Below are 15,095 nucleotides of genomic sequence, written 5' to 3'. Positions count from 1 at the left end.
GAATTTTGGACCCTGATCCTCCAATTTTTGCATTCTGGGAAGAAGAGTTTCTATTGCACAAACTATAATTTGTAAACTGCTCAAAGACAGAAGTAAAATCAGAAGTAAAATTGAGAAATGGTATCATGTATGTACTGCTTTCAAATGGTAGCCCAAGACCCTGTAGCCTGCCAGAAAACTCAGCTTACTATTTTCTGTGCTGAGAGACAGCTGTAGGGAAAATCCTCTTCTCCTGATTCTATGGAGCCAAAGATCTGCTTAAAAAAAGCTCTGAATACAGAATGGAGAAAAAAATACCTTTTACTTATTTGAAAAACATTCTTCACAGTGGAAGCTATCAGATTGCCTAGAGGTCGCTCATTTGACAGCCTTTCATGTTCAACCACACTGGAGATCGCTTAAACCTTTAAAAGAAGTCTTTAAAATTTATTTATTTTATATTACATTCCCAAGAGTGGAATATTGAAAATTAATTCCAACAGATGCCTGCCAAGGCAGAAACACTGTATTATCTAGCTCTTAAATGAGCACTTGTAATGTACAGAAACAAAAACAGTCAACAGAGGTGGGCTTTCTATCCAGTTTTACAGGTGGAAATATGACATACTATATATATATATCATATGATATATATTATTATCTATCTAAATACCTATATAATGCCATAGCAAGAGCCTGGAAAGAAGGTCTTTTCTTGTAATTTTCAGGTGCCGGTCTCAACCAAAAGAAGTGATCTCTGACTGATTCTTCCAAGATGGTCATGGTTGACTATGAGTGGTGCTCCAGGTGGGACTGTGAGCCATTCCAAATCCTCTGAGGTTAACTGGTTTCAGAAGGTGGCAGTAACAGGCCAAGTGAACAGACTGCCGCAAACAAGGGGTTCAGCCACATCTTGCAGTTTTCCAACAAGTCACAGATTTGAAAGCATGTAACTTCTACATCCAATTTGCAGATCAAATTTCTGTCTGATTAATGTGCGCTTCTTCCAACTAGCAGCAAATGAATCGGCATTTTAAGTTTATAAGCTGACCTGAGGCCCAGCTGTAAGAATGCTAAGAAGATTTCTTTAGACACTAAAGTTTGATACTCAAGTTATCAAGTAGAAGAATATTAACTGCATGGCATTGCTTCTTTGTTGGCTTCTGTAAAAACCTCTTGCGCTTTCTGTATGGCACCTGAACAACCAACCAAGAGCTAGAAGTCTCTGCATGGCAGAGCATGCCAGTACTTCTGTGGATTTAGGCCAACTCATTTAAAAAGAACTTTGCATGCATTGTTAAGAAAAACATGAAATCCCATTTCTTCCATGGTGGTTATTACAGAGAGTTCACATAAGATAAGGACCATTCTGCTTAAGGAGATTAATAATCCCCAGCAAACAGAGTCTCTAACATGATACTTTAAGAATGCTTTCAAGTTTCTAGTTTCAAAGCACAATTATTAGTATTTTTCCTTTTGCTATGTTTCTGCTACGCAGTTCTGCTGCAAGCTGCTTTTCTCCATCACACTGTTCATAACACTGTTCATCATAATAGAAGTCAAAGCTCCTCTTGCACAGTCTGATTGTACAGTCTTCAACCAAGGGCCCATGGAGCATCTGCCTGCAAGATTGTCTGACAGTGCTTTGAGTTTCATGGAAAGAAAAACCCAAAACTAAGATCAGTAGGGAGTACAGTATTTAGTGTGATATTGCCACTAGTAAATTGCTTAATATTTTTCATGCCCGTGAGCCCATGAAGTTTGAAATCTACAGATCAAACAGGCTGAGCTCTCAGGGGTTCCTTATCTTAATTAGAATTAACTAGAAAAATTAATTTGAATACATCATTTTCTAATTAACATGTAATCTAGTTAATAAAAAATTAAACTCATTGGTCATCTTATATGCTATCCTAGTACACTTATATTTACCTGGGGGGGGGAAAAAAGCTTTAGCTCAACACAAAGCACAAAACTAAAAAGAAAGTTAAAAGTAGAAGGGAAAAAAAAGTACCAACAAATTGACTATGTAAAGTTGTACTGCATCTACACACTGAAAAATTTCAATTAATGAAGCACAGATACTGAAAGCAAGAGCTTCATTTCTCTGCTCAGTATTTCTAGGTCTAATTTAGAAAATTTTTTTCTGATACTAACAAAATTACTGCCCTAACAAATATGAGTTACTTACAAAACAAATAGACAATAAAAAACAATAAATAAAAAAATGTTTCTTTCATGTTTAAGAAAGACAATGCAAACTCTTCAGGAACATCCCTAGCTTTAGTCAGGTTAGAATTTAGGTATTAATACAACAGTATAGTAGTAGAGATTGCAGATAGTCAATGATGCAGTAATTAACTTCTGAAGAATAATCATGAACCTAAGATCACAACACATTTATTTACTAACGCTGCTATGTCTGGGAAAGTACGTATGTGCAGGATGGTACCACTTGCTCAGTGTTTCAGATGGTTAAATTTTAAGGTACACAGATACCTTACCCTTCAGTTATGCAGCTGGATGTCCTGGAATCCTGGGCCATTACAGATTTATTTTGTGCCTAAATTATTGAGAGCAGGAAACGCCTTCTAAAAGGCTACAGACAGGCATTCAAACCAAAACAACTGTTTATCTTTGGATTGCAATTAACAGCATGCTAAAGGAGACCACGATCTCAAAACATCCTCAGCTTTGTCAGGACAGTAGCTGCAAACTGGAGATGAAGAACTGCTGTAGCTCAATGTACACCAGCCACTGAGTCTCGTGAAGCCTTAACTGGCTTTGGCTAGAAAGGATCTGAACCGAGCTATCTGAGACAGAAGAGCCCCCTGAGTTATCAAAAATCAGCTTTGTAGTAAGAGTATAAAATCTTGTAATATGTTACCAGTTACAATTGTTCAGCAGCTTATGAATGCAGTGAAAGTTTAACATTTTTCATATAAATCTTTTCCTTGCGAAGTCCAGTGAGTAGCTGTACTGGGTTTGCTTAGGATTGAAGTAAATTTCTTCAGAGCAGCTTGAAGGGGGGGACAAGTTTTAGTTTTGTGATGGAAACAGTGTCGATAATAGTGATACTTCATTTATGGCTGAACAGTGACTACACAGAGCCAAGGTCATGCTTCTCACATGGCTCTGCCAGCACATAGGCTGGGGGTGCACAAGAAGGGACCAAAGGGGACTCAGCCCAGACACCTGAACCCAAACAACCAAAGAGACTTTCCTTACCAAATGTTGTCATGCTGTGCAATAAAAGCTGGGGGAAGAAAAAGGAAGTGGAAGACACTCAAAATGATGACATTTGTCTATTTGTCTTCCCAAGTCACCATTGCATTGATGGAGCCCTGCTTTCATGGGGATGGCTGCACACCTGCCTGTCCATGGGAAGCAGTGAATGAATTATTTTTCTTGCTTTGCTGTTTACCTATAAAGCTGTCTTTATCTCAACCCACACATTTTCACATTTTTACCCAGATTCCTGCGCTCATCCTGCTAGGGAGGAGCTAGCAAGCAGTGTGGATCAAAGCTGCCAGATGGGGTTAAACCATTACACTTGACAATGAAACTAATAATATTTTTAAAGACACCCCAGTTTCTAATAAATTAGGCAGAATTAGCCATAAAGTGGGTACAACTAATAAAAAAAAAAATGCAAAATCAGGGCTAGAATCCTCAATGTCTTTTGTTTAAAACATTCACCCTGTTTCAAGTCTCTAGCAGAAGCTGGTTATAACCTCCAAGCCACACTCAACACTGACCGTGTAGCTCATGCACAGTCGAAAACAAGCATAAGCACCTACATATGAACGTAACCAGCTTTTACAGTAATACAGCAATCCCTTCTCTGCAATAAAACATGTTGTAACATATGTTGCAAGTCAAAGATGGACCCTGGGCTACTCCCTCGAACCACTAAGAGGAGAGCAGGAGCACTGAGTGAGAGAATGGGTGAACTGTAGCCCAACACCTTTTCTCCAACAATACTGCAACTGAAAACCTGCAAAGAGCATAAAGGCACATCTAGTATACTTGTCAAATAGTTTCACAGTCTCCAAGTATTTTTAAGAATAGTGCTCAAGCACTTCCCAAACTTGATGAATGGCTATATATTCATATAATCTTCAATGGGTTTATTTTCTGCAGGCTTGTCCACTGACTACTTGTAAATTTTTACTGCCCATTAAAACTTACATCAACCATGTGAGATGATGGTGATGGTGAAATGAGAGGTCCAGAACGACATTAAAATCTTCAAGTTCAATTACCATGCTCATATCCACGAGACATTAGTTCTTACCATTCTCAACCTTCAGCCTATCTAACAAACCCAAAACATCAGAAAATTGATATGGTTCTCTAAACTACCAGACCTGAAGAACACATGCTGACAGTGAGTGGATAAAAACTCAATCACAAACCATGGCTGAAACCTTATCCTAGGCATATGGGATTTGAAGAATGAACTAGAAATGCCACTATTTTTTTCTCCTCTTATGGTCCCATCCTTTAATCTTAATAATAAACATTAGGTAATCCTAGGCGTTGGTGCAGCAGCCTGCTACTCACTGCAATCAACCAGGCCCATAGCTAAAAAAATTAACTCCTTCCAGCCAGCGCAGGCTTCAGCCTGTCTCTACTGGTCCTTAAGGACCATCAGTGGTAAATATTAGTTACTGAACTCTTTAAAAAGAACTCCAGCACTGCTCTGACCTTCCCCTATACATATTGGTGACCTCTGTCTGTGCCACAATTACCCCTAAATCACTTGCCTCTCTCAGCACCGACCATTAACTCCTCACTTTTGTCCCTAATAGCCCAAACCCTAATTGAGATAGATGCTGATGGCTTAAGATTAATTTAGAAGATTAGGCTTGATGGCATAGAGCATCAAATTAATTTAAAAGCATTTTAATTCATTACCCATTCTTACTAGCCAGAATCTCTTTCAGTGCCACCAAAGACATCAATTCCTATTCACCATAGCTATTGAAACCTGGGAAAGATCAGATTCTGAGTAGCCTCTAATGGTGCAATTAAGAAAAGCTCTAAGGGCAGCAGTTCTTTTGAGCTCTTCAGACCATCATCTCCAGCAGCTGCCTAACTCCTGAGGGAATTGCTATCTAATTAGAAAGCAATAATGAAGAGAGACCCAGTGGAGTATCCTGCAGAGACCCAAGGGAAGTCTGGCTAGCAAGTCCAGAAGAATTTTCCTGCCTTCTCCATATGCTTCTGAGGTCCCACTCCAACAAGGCAATATATCCACCCATAATCCTGATTGATTTTCCACAGTGCAGATCTACAGTCCTCACTGTTCTAAACACTTGTGGGGGAAAAAAAAGAAAAAAAGAAAAAAAAAAGCCTGATCTCACCAGAAATTAAGAAAAGTGATTTTAAGGTGATCAAAATATATTGCACAGATGTTTGTACACATTACTCTCAGAGGATTTCTGCATTAATTTTATCCACAACAGATGAAATTATAACACTTTTTTTTTTTTGTAAGCACTGGCAGCTTTCAGGATTTTTTTATAAATTGTTTAAAGAAAAATTAGTATTTTTCTTTTTTATATTACTTATATTTCTACTTAGAATTTTGATCATTAGAGATATATAAAAAAAGTCACATTTACTATGAGAAAGACAGTATTAGTCAAAAGACAAAGTATTTTTAACATTTTTGTCCTGGCAACTGCAAGCTTTGTTCTAAAATAAAACAGGAAATCTATCTTGCAATTACAACAGAATACAAAACTTACAAGGCAACATTTTCTCAGGCAGGCTGCAAATATCCATTTCTCTTTCAAATTACATAGTTATATTACTTAGGTTTTTATAGATTTACACAATTTTTTACAGTAATTGTCTCATCCTGAACAAGCTGGGTAACAGAATGAACACAGATATCTAAGTGAATCAGAGAATATTCTGAGTTGGATTCCACTAGGATCAACCAAGTCCAACTCCTGACCCTGCACAGGGCATCCTAAGAGTCACTCCATGTGCCCAGGAATGTTGTCCAAATGCTTCTTGAGCGCTGTCAGGCTTGGTGCTGAGACCACTTCTCTGGGGACCCCTTTCCAGTTCCCAAACACCCTCTGGTGAAGAATCTTTTCCTGATATCCAGCGTCAAGCTCTCCTTCATGCCATTCCCTCAGGTCCTGTCATGGGTCAGCAGACAGGAGATCAGGGCCTGCCCCTCCTCTTCCCTTTGAGAGGAAGACTGCAGTGAGCTCTCCCCCTCAGTCTCCTCCACACTGAACAGACCAAGTAACCCAGCCACTCCTCATATGGCTTCATTTTGCAGCTGGCCCTCCACAGTGTTGTATTCATATTCAACTTGCCATTGACCAGGGCTCCCAAGTCCCTTTTTGAGGTGCTGCTCTCCAGCATCTCGTTCTCCACCTATCTGTAGTGTGTGTGTGTGTATATATATACACACACATATATATATATATATATGTACAGAGGTGGCCAGTCTGATGTCACCCCATTCACTATCACCCTTCACGCCCAACCCATGAGCCAGCTGCTCACCCATCCACGATGTGTTTATCCAGCTATGTGTGGGGCATTTTGTCCAAAAGGACACTGCGAGAGACAGTATCAAAAGCTTTACTGAAATTCAAATATCTAAGAAGTAATTACTATATCTCCAATGAACACAGCTGCAATCTTACAGTCTGTGTATAAGATTGACTTCTAATCTCCACAACTCCTTAAAAAAGACTTGGTAAATTGCCTTTGAAAAAACATTTATAATCATTACCAACACTTGCTTAGTGTTAGGAGAAAATCACTACCCGAGGGAACATAGAGCACCCTGTTCAACACAGGATTTGCCAAACAAAATGAGGAATGAATCACAGACTTTCACAGTTCAGTTGTTCTACCATGCTTCACCATATTCAGCAGTTCTTCTCAACAATTATAAGGAGCATCAGTATGCTATTCATTTTATCTCAGAGCAACTCCTGCAGAACCAGCTCAGTACTCTTCTGATTGTTTTTGACAATGACATAGATTAAGCCTTATATCAGAAAATTGAATTTTCTCTGCATTTGGGTCTAAAACTGTACTTTCTAGTAAATGAATGATGTTTGTATCTTGTTCTTGTAGACCAAGATTACATCTATATCACATCTATACCATAATACAGATATTCCTCATTACACAGCAATTTTCCATTCTCAAATAAAGAAATAACATATCCGTCTGCTATCAATTGCATTCCCACCTTTCTGACATCACAAATCTTATGACAAAGGGAAATGCAGTCTAGAAACATGGTGGAAAATTGAAAAATTACATACAGCCTCCATTTTGCATAAGCCTGTGGTTCTAACTTTTGACCAGTAAATCTAATCCAAATAAAAAGCTCCCTATAAAAGCTACCAACTGTAGATTAAACCTTGAACTGCCTAGTTGCTTGTTGCCTACCACAGAAATTCTTTAGTTTTATAGCAGTGGTCTGCATAGCAGGTAGTGCATACAAGGAAAAAAAATATTAGAGTTTGAGTAGTGCATGTATATAACTGATAAAGGAATAAATACACATACATGGGAAGAGTGCACTCAAAAACTTTCCAGTAACTGGGCTGTGCAACAAAAAATGTTTGGAGACCACTGGCATACAGCATGACTAAAGAAAAGAAGAAACTGTTTTAATGCTTCAGTCCTTTCAGAGGGACTAAGAATGCTAAAATATCTTTCTGATACTGAATCTGGCATATAAATTCCAATCCATCTGGGAAACAAGGGCATGAGAGAAGAAAGGCTGTTCAGGATGTTAGAAGTGTTTCCATGGAGAAATTTTTAGTCTCACTGTGTTCAGTTCCCAACTACCCACAATTTCCACTGAGTTCTATAACACCAGGTTTTCATACAGGTCTTTGATGAGAGTGTACTGAGATGCATGTGGTTTTTCAGCAGGATGAAGACCATACTGAGACTAAATACTGTAATAGAATAGATTTGATCAACTCACTTAAAATTGACAGAGCAAAACAATATGACTGAAAGCATACCACCTGCTGAAGTCAAATTTTTAGCTATTTTATAGCACTATTCTCTACAGTTTCATGAGAAAATGGGCCTACTTTTTCAGTAAAATTTTTGTTTCATGACAAAAAGATAGGTACACCAAAGTTTAATAAACTGTCAATAGCTTTCTTTGATTTAAATTAATTTCTATGGCTCAATAGATGCCAAAGAAAAAAATCTTTCTTGACAATTTAGTCAAGGCTTATCAGGTGATTTGCTGAACTTGGAAAGACATGCATTGACCTAAATCAACCTTTTTTCATCCATTCATCTAAAAGGCCTTAGAAAAAACTCAGAATGACAAAAAAAATCTTTACAACAGGGGCTCTCTGCATCACAACAGTTTATAACATGATAAACCCAAAAGACATGCTACAGTTAAATAGCTTAATGAAAAAAAAAATACAAACTACTCATTCTGTGTTATGGCTCTGCATTGCAATCAGGTTATTGTAGCATGTTAGTAGACTACAGAAGAAACAAAATCACCAAGCCACCATCTAGAGACATCTTCAAGCTACTCCACCTTATGTAAAGTAACTTTGCTTTCTCCAACAGCTAAAAAACAAAAATGTCCCTGAAAATTGAAAGATCATCAGAAAAAAATTTGGTAAACTGTTTGAAGCAACAAATATGAAGGACAGAATGGCTGTGGCCAAGACAATGAGAACAACAGAGTTACTTAGCAAACGGTGCAGTGGGAAGAAGAAACTAAATACTGGTGGCCTACAACAGAAAGTTTAGCAAAATGGGAATCAAAGTATAAAATATAAAATAGAAACATGAAAATATGAAATAGGAAACTATGGTGTGGTAAAGGCTGTGTAACTAGATATGAAATAAACACTAAGGGGCATTTGAGATTTATTTCAGGAAAGAGGTGATACAACTGAAACCTTCATTTATGGCAGAAAAAAAGAAGCCAAGGCAATAAGCACATACATGAGATACCTTTTCCATTTGAATCCTGACAGTGCCATGCATTCAGGCTTACATTAGGATGAGAAGGCTGCTAACACCATAGAAGCAGAACTCACAAGTCAAAACAGTGACAGTGAATGTCAATGCTCTCTATTTATTTGTCTTTCTGGGAAGAAATAGACATTTGCATAGAAATATACAAATTCGAGTAAAATTAGTAAAATTCACACTAAACACATTATAGTAGAATTCACACTGAACACCCAGCAAATAGCAAATAATTTAAAAATAAATCAAGAGATGCTACTTACACAGAAATATTTAAGAAATTAATAGGAAGAATTATTTTTATTAACATACTTGCTTCCCTGAGATTCTTTATAACATAAAGCAAACCTTCCAGACACTGGGAATTGTCTTTCCCTACTGATGTGCCATAACAGTCATTAAACATTTCGCCCCCAAAACTTCAGCTAGTTTGGTTTCCTCTGCCTCATTCCAAAATACCGTCCCCCGTTCCAGAAATTATTGTCCCGGTTCACAGTTTGAACAAACAACCAAAACCCTGACAACAACCAAACCGCACCTCGGCTTTAGAAACCAGCTTTGTCGAAGCACCCACAGGCGCAAGTGAACTTCCTCAGCACAAGTTCTTTGCCCCCACAGCTCCTACGGCCACGCACCCGCCTCGCACAGGCGCCCGCCGGCCTGGGCGGCCTCCCGGGCCGAGGCAGGGAAACTCGGGGGAAGCTCCCGGCCGGCCCCGGAGGCGGCAGCAGCAGCCCAGGCCGGGCACGGCCGGGCCACCAGGCGCGCCCCCCGCGTCGGGCCGGCCGCGGGGGAGCTGCCATCCTCCCCCGCCCACCCTCCCTCTCTGCCGGGCTCTCACGTTTTGGAGGAGGCGCTGGAGCGGCTGGGGAGCTCCTTCTTGCCCGCCTTGGAGGCCATGGCGGCGGGTCGGGCTCACCGCGTCCGCCGCGTTGCCGGGCGACCCCGCGGGGCGCGCAGCTGCCCCGGTGTGCGGGAGGGCCTCAGGGGCCGGGTCAGCCACAGCCCGGACACGGCCCCGCCGCCCGCTTCGTGCTCGAGGGGACAGAGGAACGGCGTGAAATGCCTGCGTACGGCTTCGAGGTAACAGGTACCGCTTCGGGCGGCAGCTTCAGGAATCTGGCCAAAGAACGTGGTTTGTCCGCTCGCCGGCGATGATCAGAGAAGCTGTCGACTCCGTCGAAGACAGAGAGGCCCTGCAGAGACCTGCGCAAGTAAGGGGACTGGGCACTCAGCACTTACATGAAGTTTGCCCGAGGCCAGTGCTGGATTCTGCACCTGGGACGAAGCAGCCCTGGATGTACGGACAGACTGGGAAACAGGCTGGACAGCAGCACTGCGGGAAGGGAGCTGGGGGCCTTGGTCGATGTTAACTTGAATAAGAATCAGCTCTGCCCTGGCAGCCTAGAGAAATACTAGAGCTAGACTATGCAAGGCTTTATTTTCTATTTAAGATTGAGGCAATTAATTCCTGCTATGAAGCCCATGATTATCAAAGTTAATGCTGTTCCATCAAGGTCAGATAAAATTAGCATTAATCTGCTGGTTTTGAATTGAGCAGGTAGTTGACTTCAACTTAGTTTATAAGCAGACTCTTTCAGATACATTCCAGAGACTGCATATATTGCTAACAGATCCCATTTCTAACACTGTATTTGCTGTTTCCTAATCTGTAGTGAATAATGAAAAATCCTTGATAAAACAGAATCTACTTTGTTTATTCTTATTTAAGCTCAGTCTTTTTCAGATATAAAAATCAATGAAAAATCTATTTGTCAAATTGCAGAAGGCATGAGTAGTTGAAAAATAGGAGGAGAAATAAGTAGATGTTGCTATATCTAGAGGTTCATTTTAGACAAATGTCATATCTTGATTTATATCAAGATGACAGGCAGCCAGATATACAGTCATAAATTTCAAAGTGCGGAATTCTTCCACAGCTTGGTATTTCCTTCAGCGTTATGTCCAACAGCATCCATTCTAAATAAGGTACTTTGGGACACTACTCACTTGAGAGCCAAGTAAACATTTGAATTTTATTTCTTTCTTTTCAAACTGAGGAGCTGGTCTTTTCATACAAGTATGCTATCCAATATTGATTACAGCAAACAGATAAAAAACAGCAGAGACAGAGGTGGGCTCAAACATCTGGCTATACCTCTTCACTACCAGCACAGGGCTGTTCACCTCCACACCTTGCTGGATGCCAATACCATTGTGTAGATGGGGGAAAGGATTCAGTTTGCAATCCAGAATGCAGATAAAAACACCATGGAAATTACAGACTTTCTATTCCTTGGAAATTCCCTTTCTTTCCTATACTTAGTGGACAGAGAAAACACTATGGGAAAGAAACTATAAAACACACACAGAACTGTAAGCGGCACTTGTCAAAGTTTTCATACTAGGAAAACTTCCTTCTTGATCCCACTTCAGATGACCAACAAGGTTTGCAGCATCCCAGTAAATAAAGCTTTCATAAGACATGTATGTAAAAGACAACGTAAAAGTAACTCAAATTTAAGTGCCTGGGTCTCTAAACCTTTTTGGGTGGTAGAAGAACAGAAATCAGGAAAGCATAGTTAAGTACAGAACCTTTAATTCTTTGCTCTGTTAAATGACAGTTACTACATAGAAAGTTCTGAATGGACCTGACCTTTTACCATAAAATCCTACAATAAGTTTGTTTGCCAAGAGTGATGGCATTAAAAGCACGTATCTAGGTACTTTGTGAAGGAAAAAAAAAAAATCAAGCTTAACATCCATCAAGCTGCATGTTTTTATTTATGCAAGAAGTTCATTTAGAATTCCATAACCTAACAGCATTGACAAGGACAGCTTGTTTGGAAAGCAAAATTAATCTGAATTTCAAACAAGCTAGTTTTCTAACTGGCAAAGAATCTGTAAAGTCACATCAGCTGTTTCACTGCCCTAATGTGTCAAGCCATGAAATACATCTGACAGACACTCCCTGAAGGAAAGAAATTGTTAGGGTAGAGGCAACCTGACAGAAAATGTGGAATAAATGCACAAGACAACAAAACAAGTGTTAGGAACCCACTGAGGTATCAGTAAATAAATACTAAGGTAGCTCATACCGATTAGCAATTGTTGTATGACCTTCTGGTCATCATTCTTCTAAGATACCATTCAAAACACCAGCTTCTTTGTTTTCCCCTGAAAGCACCACATCAACAGCTACAGCAAATGCAAGTCACTTGCAAGAAAGCAGCCTCTTAAATATTTCGCACTTTTTTATAGCAACACGTAGTTGAAGAAAGCAGAAAAAGAGTAACTATGAACAGCAGCACTACCAAAAGCCCTCAAGGGTCTTGGAGCTCTGACTTAACTCTCCTCTGATTTTACAGAGGACACAAGTATTCCAGAACCAGACAGTGAAAGCTTTTGCCTTAAGAGAAGACCTAGGAACGTGGTAGGGGGGCAAAGCAGAATGCCTAGAAATAGCTGATGGGTAGGCTAAGGACACTCATTCTTCTCCGCAATGCCAAGTGACAGGATTAGAATCAATGTGAGAATTTAAATACAAGAAATCCCTTTTTAAAATAAAACTTAATTTTATTTTTAATTACAGTGAAGGTAATCAAACACTGGAACAGGTTTTTCAACAAGACCATGGAGTTTTTATCAAATTGGGCATAATCATGAGGAACCTGCTCAAAGTCTGAGCAGAGGTGTAGGATTATATAATCTTTCAAGGCCACTTCCAACTTTACCCAGTCTGTGGTTCTGGGAAGTTTTCAATGAAAGAAAGGTTTAAGGTTAAAATCAGCTAGAGGCTTCTGTTGGAAGAGATGCTGCATTTTCAAGCATGAGGCTCCAACAGTCATGAGATGAAAGGGTAATAGAATGGATTTTGGTGGTGTATTTTTGAGACCCTTTTCCCCCCGTGTCTTTTTAATCACATGATAGGAAAACCTAGGTTCTGAAATGAATACGTTTAACAGAAAAAAACCCCATTGCCCTTAACTTCCAAAACTCTTATCTGTTTGCTAAGTGAAAGAGTAGGTAGAAGAGATATAAGGAAGGTAAAGGTCAGTGGGAAATTGTGAACAGAGGAGGATAGCATTGTACTGGCATTTCATTAAGACAAGGCAGTGAAGGATCAGGAAGAGTGAAGGGTGAGTGAAGGGTGATCAAAAAAAGATCAAAAATTGTGAGTGGTGAATAGTAATGCCAAGAAAATGAAAACATTGCAGTGTGTGATAAAGCCTGGGAGGAGCAGTCTGTGTACTGAGTTGGGAACAGTCAGTCACTGAGGTGACATAGGCAAGGGAAATGAATTTGAGCAAAACCATCCTCAAGCAGATGGACTGAAACTTTGCACAGGCAGCTCTATCCTGTTAACTCTTGATATGAGGCTAGAGAGTAAAGTGGATTATGAGAGAGTTTTCTTGGGTGAACTGATGAAATAAGACAAGTGTGTGTGGGGGGGGAGGAGGGGGGGGGAAAAATCACAGCCAATTACATAATAGAAAATAGTCTTTACCTAAGCACAGTACTTCCCAGCCATTTCAAAACATCTTATGGTACCATGTCTCATCTGATTTTGTCAGGGATGCAGTTTTTGCAACATTCCAGCCTCTCCTGAACCTGACACTGTGCCAGAAAGGTAGGGTTGTGTTACTTTTTACAATTACCTTTCTTATTTTCAAGGTCTTTATTTGCTAGAGCACTGTTTTACCATGTTCTCATGCTATAATCTCATTTTGGAGAAACACAGACCCAAAACATTCTGGTCAATATCAAGCAGCTGTTCAAGTCCAATTTAAATACAGCAGTACCATCAAGCCCCATGGGACTGCCCAGGCCACTTACTGCCAACTTTGATCATCTCCCCACTCACATATGGGGATAAAACAGTGTATGCCCCAAAAGCAGGCAGCACAGGAAAATCAAAGTAGCTCAGAGAACCATGCAGAGTCATTGCCTTTCTTTTGTAAATTTACATTTGATGATACAGGAATATATTTCTGTGTCAAAAGGAAATGTTTTCTGTTTGATACAATGTAAAAACCTATCTGAAATATGGAGTTAAATAAGACAACCGTGATTCTCTAACTACTGGAACTGTTACAAAATTTGGATATGGGCTGAGGAAGTAGTATTACCTCTTAAAAAAATTATAGCTATTTAGCTAAAAGATACAATGAGATTGTGACAGTAGCCTGAGGGACAGAAGGGTATTTGTTCTTTAAATTGAGAATATACAATCTTAATGTACTGTAAACTACAGAACTGCAGAACCTACTAAATCTCTTAGCTCACTCTTTTACTTTAGTATTTTTGGGTTTATATTTTTTTTTACAATTGAAAACATAACTTGTTAGGTCTCCTGCAAAAAGGTTAAGTCATCTTGTTCTAATAAAGGCATACTGCAGATCATAGCAAATCCTTTTTAACAGGAATTAACTTTAGTGTGTTTTAAGTGCAGCTGCAGTTGTATATGCAGGCTAAAAGCAAAAAGTTGTAATATTTGAAAAATGGAAGACTGCTGGATAAATATGTTTTAACAGAAATGCAATTAACATTCTTCACGAAAAGTTAGAAGCAAGACCATGAACTGATGTTAAGATGTCTAACTTGTTTTAACCAAAAAAATATATTGTCTTCTCTAAATAAGAAGTTTACATTCACTAACTTTTGAACGTCATAAAAATTACATAAATTGTCACACTTATGCCAAGTGCCAGCATAACCATTTGAGGTATAAGATGTCTCATTTAATTGTGTTTAAAATAATAACCCAATGAAACAAAATGGCATCCTGTGACAATCTGGCAAAGTTATTGCTTCTTAAACTATTAAATACAAGAAGGCAGTGATTTTGGGTATTTTGTGGCAAAGTGCCATTGAAAACAGCAACTCAAGTTTCAAGCGAAGTAGTTTGCAGGTGACAGCACCTGTCAAACAAAGCCACTGTATCACTCCCCTCTCAGCTGTATGGAGGACAGGAAATCTAACAAAAGGCTCATGGGTTGAGGTAAGACCTGGCAGTGATCACTCACAAGTTGCTCTCATGAGTAAAGAGACTTGACTGAGGTAAATTAGTTTAGTTTATTACCAAATGAATTGGAGTAGGATAATGA

This window comes from Cinclus cinclus, chromosome 3 (assembly GCF_963662255.1).
Source record: "Cinclus cinclus chromosome 3, bCinCin1.1, whole genome shotgun sequence".
Lineage (NCBI taxonomy): Eukaryota > Metazoa > Chordata > Aves > Passeriformes > Cinclidae > Cinclus > Cinclus cinclus.
This window is presented reverse-complemented; position numbering follows the sequence as displayed.